This window comes from Perissodus microlepis, chromosome 1 (genome assembly GCF_051167445.1).
Source record: "Perissodus microlepis isolate ML-2025 ecotype Zambia chromosome 1, ASM5116744v1, whole genome shotgun sequence".
Lineage (NCBI taxonomy): Eukaryota > Metazoa > Chordata > Actinopteri > Cichliformes > Cichlidae > Perissodus > Perissodus microlepis.
This window is the reverse complement of record NC_140461.1, coordinates 36,978,840-36,984,625: the sequence shown is the minus strand read 5'-3', so window position 1 is coordinate 36,984,625 and position 5,786 is coordinate 36,978,840.

The window sequence follows — 5,786 nt, the reverse complement described above, 5'->3', positions numbered from 1 at the left end:
CCCCTGATATAGACCAAGATGGCTTGAATGAACCTTTACATTGTCTTTGTTACATTACTACTTTGATGGTCCACCATTCTTCCAAAACATACTTTGGTGTTTTGATGATAACCCTGGAAAAATCTGTATGACCCGTTGGTTCAGTAGTGCGGATCAGTTGCAAAAATGAAAGTCTGCTTCTATGATCTGCACGTCACCTTCATTGGGTTGTTGTTTATCCTCAGTCAACCAATCAAAAGTGACGTAAGACTCTTCATCTGAAATACCTTTTTGTTGAGAACTTGGGAGAAGACCACCTTAAATTAGCTTTTCTTTCTTGCAAGTAGTGCTACTGCATAAACGTAATGGTCATAACTCCCTAGTAATGCTGCAGCCAAGCATAGAAAATACTTAAATTATACTAAACATCATATTAAAGCAGTCAGTTGAAAGAAATCAATTCTGCAGAACAGAGACAAGTTACAGTTCTTAGATCATTTAAAAGACTAATGTACATCAAAGTGCTTCACAATAAAACCGCAGTGCGGGCAGAGCAAAGTACAAATAGTACAATTATACTTAAAATTGCATTAACATGGTGTAGTGCAGGCAAACTAATTTGAAAGTCAAACTAATTTGCTTCAAAAGCTAAGTACAAACAAGTGTGTTTTTAAACGGGATTTGAACAATTGAATCGATTCCGAAGTACGGATTTCAACTAGGAGGTTATTCCACAGTCTAGGGGCAGCGATGGCAAATGCACGGTCACCTCCATTTTTTTAAACGAGACCTTGGTCGCATTAGGAGCAGTTGGCTGGAGGATCTTCGTGCTCTCTTTGCGTTGTACGGATCAAGGAGATCAGTTAAGTAGCTAGGGCCCAGGTTATTTAGAATTTTAAAAGTGAGCAGAAGGATTTTGAAATCAATGCAATATTTGACGGGAAGCCAGTGTAGGTTAGCAAGGACAGGGGTGATGTGCTCATGCCTTCTAGTGCCAGTTAAGAGGCGTGGTGCTGCATTTTGGACTAATTCCAGGCACTGAAGGAGGGAGAGTTGGAAGCCTAGGTAAAGAGAGTTGCAATAGTCTAAAAGTGATGAAGGCATGGATAAGTTTTTCGAGTTCTTTATGTGGTAAATAGGGCTTAGCTTTGGAAATTTGGCATAATTGATAAAAGCTGGTTTTTAACACAGTGGATACTTGCTTGTTTAATTTAAAAGAACTATCGATGAGCACTCCGAGGTTTCTGGCAGAATGAGAAAAGTGGCTGGCGAAAGACCCCATTGTATCAGTTAGCTGGCCCAGGGGAACGTGGCTATCAAAAGCACTAATTTCTGTTTTGCTTTCATTTAAGAGAATTCTGGGATAGCCGGTCTTTAACCTCCCGCAGACATTCGAACAAAGGCGAGAGCGGGGACGGGGCATCCAAATTTAGAGGAAAGTAAATTTGGATATCATCTGCATAGTAGTGATAGGAGATGTTGTGTTTTTTAAACATGAGTCCCAAGGGCAGCATGTGTACAGGGAGAACAGCGTGGGACTTAATACGGACCCCTGAGGCACACCACAATTAACAGGGGAAGAAGAGGAAGAGTATTTCCCCATGGTGACAGAGAAGGATCTGTCTGATAGATACGATTTAAACCATGAAAGAACATTACCTTTAAGGCCAACTACATGTTCTAGCCTTGTTAGGAGAATATTATGGTCTAGCGTATTGAAAGCAGAAGTTAGATCTAATAAGACTAGAGCCACAGGGCGGCAGTTAGGAGGAGATCATTAAAACCTCTTAATAAGGCTGTCTTGGTACTATGACGGGGTTTGAATCCAGATTGAAATTTGTCACTGACACCACGTCTCTAGAAGGACTATTTTTTTTTTTTTTTACATTTTAGACATGAAAGGAAGTTTAGAGATTGGCCTGTAGTTTGGAGGACTGTTGGGGTCAGCGTTGCTTTTCTTGATTACAGGTTGTACGGCTGCGTGTTTGAAGGCAGTCGGAACCAGTGGCGTGTCTAGAAAATTTTTGTTGGGGGGGCCAGGTAGGGGCACAGATTTGGAGAAGGGTGGCAGATGTAATTGGCAGATAATGTTAAAAAAAAAAATCTACCAAGCGTTAACCATAATTCAATAACCCTATGAACCTAATAACCGAATGCGCTTTTAACTCTTATTAGAATGAGATTTTAAACACTCCACGTGCCTGGGATAATATAAAAATATTACATTTCATTAAATAAAAAAACATGTTATTTAAAGAAGGATTTTGTTTTACTTTCCAATTATGTACCACAATACATATATTTGCTTAGTTAATTATTTATCCCCAAATATTAGGATCGGTTGAACAATTGACAATATAAACATCCCTTCCTTGCATTTTCCTTATTCATTCTCACACATACCTTCATTTGTAGAACTCACAGGTGACAATGATGACTGCTGCTCAGTCCACCTTTCCCTGACATTGCTCTCTGCTTCTGGTTGTATTTTAGCCTTCTTAAGGAAGAAATTCTCAATATTTTGAGATCTTTTCATTCGTTCTCTTCTTTTATCTCTACTGGTTGGCCCTGAAGTAATAAAGCAAAACTTATGTCACAAACAACAACTTTCCTGATGTATGACCTTGACTAGAAGTCAGGGATGTCAAATTCTGGCCCTCATGGACCCCTATCATGCACGTTTTAGATGTTACCTATACCAACAGAGCCAATTCAAATCAAATAATCCCCAAACACCTCGTTGTGCACAAGTCTGAAAATGATTCTGTAAATGATGATGATTTATATATTTTATTTTATTGTTTACTCTATTTAATTTGTAAAATATGTATACACACACACACACACGTAGAAAAACATATTTAGTATACACATCCAGTAATGCATATACTATTATATATTGTATATATATTTATTAGTCTCAGATTTAGCCATTCTTATATTTTGCTTGTTTTCACTCACATGTACTGTACCAGTGTACCTGCACATGTGATGTGACAATAAAAGTGATTTGATTTGATTTCTTTAAATCGGCTGTGTTGATGTATGGAAACATCTGAAACCGGGAGGACAGGAGCCTTGAGAACCAGAACTGCACATCCCTGCACTGAACATGGCACAGGGGTGATTTACACTCTATTCATAACATGGAGCTGGCAGATAGGACAAGTAATGAGAGAAATTAGCTAGACCGCACAGTGTAGTGTAAGTGCTGCCTTATGGTCAACTTTGGTAATATTGATGTATAAAGAGCAACACTGGCTGATGATGAAGTACAGTCAGCTGGCATGGTGACACTGCCAGTATTAACCTGCAACCAAATCTGCAGCTCCATACAGCAATGTTACGACTTGGATTATATCTTATAACTCATAACTCTTATGCGAGCTCCCCCCAGCAGCCTACTGTCTGAAATATGCGACGGCTGCAATAATTCTTTAAGTGTTATTTTTTCCTTGGTATTCTAATTTCACCGAAGTTTACTAAACTCAACAAACTTAATATTACTTACCGGGACATTTATTCTCTCCTCATTATCTTTTGCCGAAAAATAGTTTTTCCTAACGTGATGCTCATAGTGCAGAAGCTGATGCTGCATTCACTTACACTCAGATATCCGAGCTTAACTGTGAAAACATAATCGTACATTTGATTAGTTTTATTGTTTTAGCTTTGGGGTGGCACCTGGGGTGGCCTGTGCCACCCCAATGGACACGCCACTGGTCGGAACACAGCCTGATGACAGTGAAGAGTTCATTAGAAGTAAAAGCGAGTGGATTCATTCAGCCATGGTTGGTAAGTGGGCTTGAAGCGTTTAGCCCTTAATGGAGCCACAGCGTTTAAAATCGAGGAGCATATTGAAATAAAGGAGTTAGAAAATTCATCAACCGATATAGCTGAATTAGAGTTGGTATCATAAAAAGTAGAGTTAGTAAAGGCCACAGAGAAGCTGGTAATCTCAGGATTAATCGTGCGCACCTGGCACAATTCAATTCCACATTACAAAGTTCAATATCAAACATGACTGGGAAGTGGTCCGAGATCCGAGCGTCGCTTATATCCGTAATGTGCATGTCCAGACCATATGACAATACCAGATCAAGTGTGTGGCCTTGGAGTACATGGCAGGAGGCAATTGCCGTACTCGAAATTTGTTTTTAAAGACCGAGGCTAGCCCTCCACCTCTACCCGAGGTCCTGGGACAGCTCAGAAAGGCACAGTTTGGGGGAAGAAGTTCCAAAAAGGAAAAGGACTCACCGGGGCGTACCCAAGTCTCCGTCAGGAACAAGAAATCTCACCTTGATGAGAGAAAAAAGTCATTTAGGATTAAGGACTTGTTCTTTAATAAGCTGGTGTTGAGCAGTGCCATCCGGATCGTAGTCACATTATCACTTCTAGGAGTGCGCCTCAACAGGCGTAGATTGCTGTGCTTCACGCCACCTCTGGAGGTCTGCATCCAACACCGAGCAGGAAGACCGAGTGGGCATGCTGGCCGACATGGCAAATCAACCTAAAGGTAGACCAGTCCTGGAAGGATGGGGAGGAACGTAAAATATCCAAGATAACATAATGGTTAATCACTTCGTGTGACTTTAGGTAGGCCTTGATGCGTTCACGGATACCGCTCCGTTTACCCTGTCTCCTAGGTCGTTTTTTCTGTAGGGGGGCAAAACGTTTGAACGTCTGGCGTTTGATGGTTCAATGGTCGAAGATTCAAAAGAGTTTGACGATCATAGGCAATTAGTGCAAAAACAGCCGGGAAGCATACATAAAGCAAAACGGCAAGCAGTACTCAGAGCTTGGGTAGACGAAGACGGCCTGGCGTACACACTGGCGCCATCTTGGATTCCATCTTGGATTAGCTACACTAATAAGATGTTCTGTAAATGTAGCCATAAATGAAGCTCGCAGTCACTCAGGCTCATTGGTGGTATTCTTTACAGGCACTCTTTTTCTCCCACTTTCAAAAAATGAATCTGTTCTGAAAGCCTATTGATGTAGCACCTTTCACCTTATCAATGGTAACACCTTAATATTCCCAGACAGTCTGTCCTGTTAACAATATATGGACCAAACAATTAACCAGTCAATCCTGAGACAGCAGTCCTATCATCTATGATGGTTTCAAACTGAGTTTCCTTATATTTCCCCAGACCATAAATCTTTATTTAAATGTCACCAAACCATTTAGCCGTTTCATGGAGTTATACTTTTAAAATAGTGTTCCAGCTTCTCCGTTTATGTCTGTTAGTTAGCTAGCTCAGCGGTCCCTAACCTTTTTTGCGCCACAGACAAGTTTATGTCCAACAACATTTCCAACATTTTCACGGACCGGCCTTTAAGGTGTCGCGGATAAATACAACAAAATAAAACCAGTACTGGTACCAAAAAAAAAGAAGATTTATTCATAACACACGGGAAAAGACCCAGGGAAACAGAGTTAACGATAAAAACGATTAAAAGAAATAAAACTAAAAACCCTGAAAAACATAAATTTCACACCCGAGCCTCAACTCTCGCGGCCCGGTACCAAACGACTCACGAATCGGTACCAATCTGTGGCCTGGGGGTTGGGGACCGCTGAGCTAGCTAATAAAATCTGCTAGCAACAGTTTTTCAGATTACCACAAAAACAGGACTGAATCTGACAGTAAGTCAGAGTAGAAAATGTTTTCCTAAGGTTGCATTTTAAATGAGTACTGATATTTCTCGTTATTCTTTTTTGGTGTTGGCGTGCTTCCCAAATATGGGCTAAAATAATGTAAAGTAATGCTAACACATTAAATCACCAGCTTTAACAAGTGGTC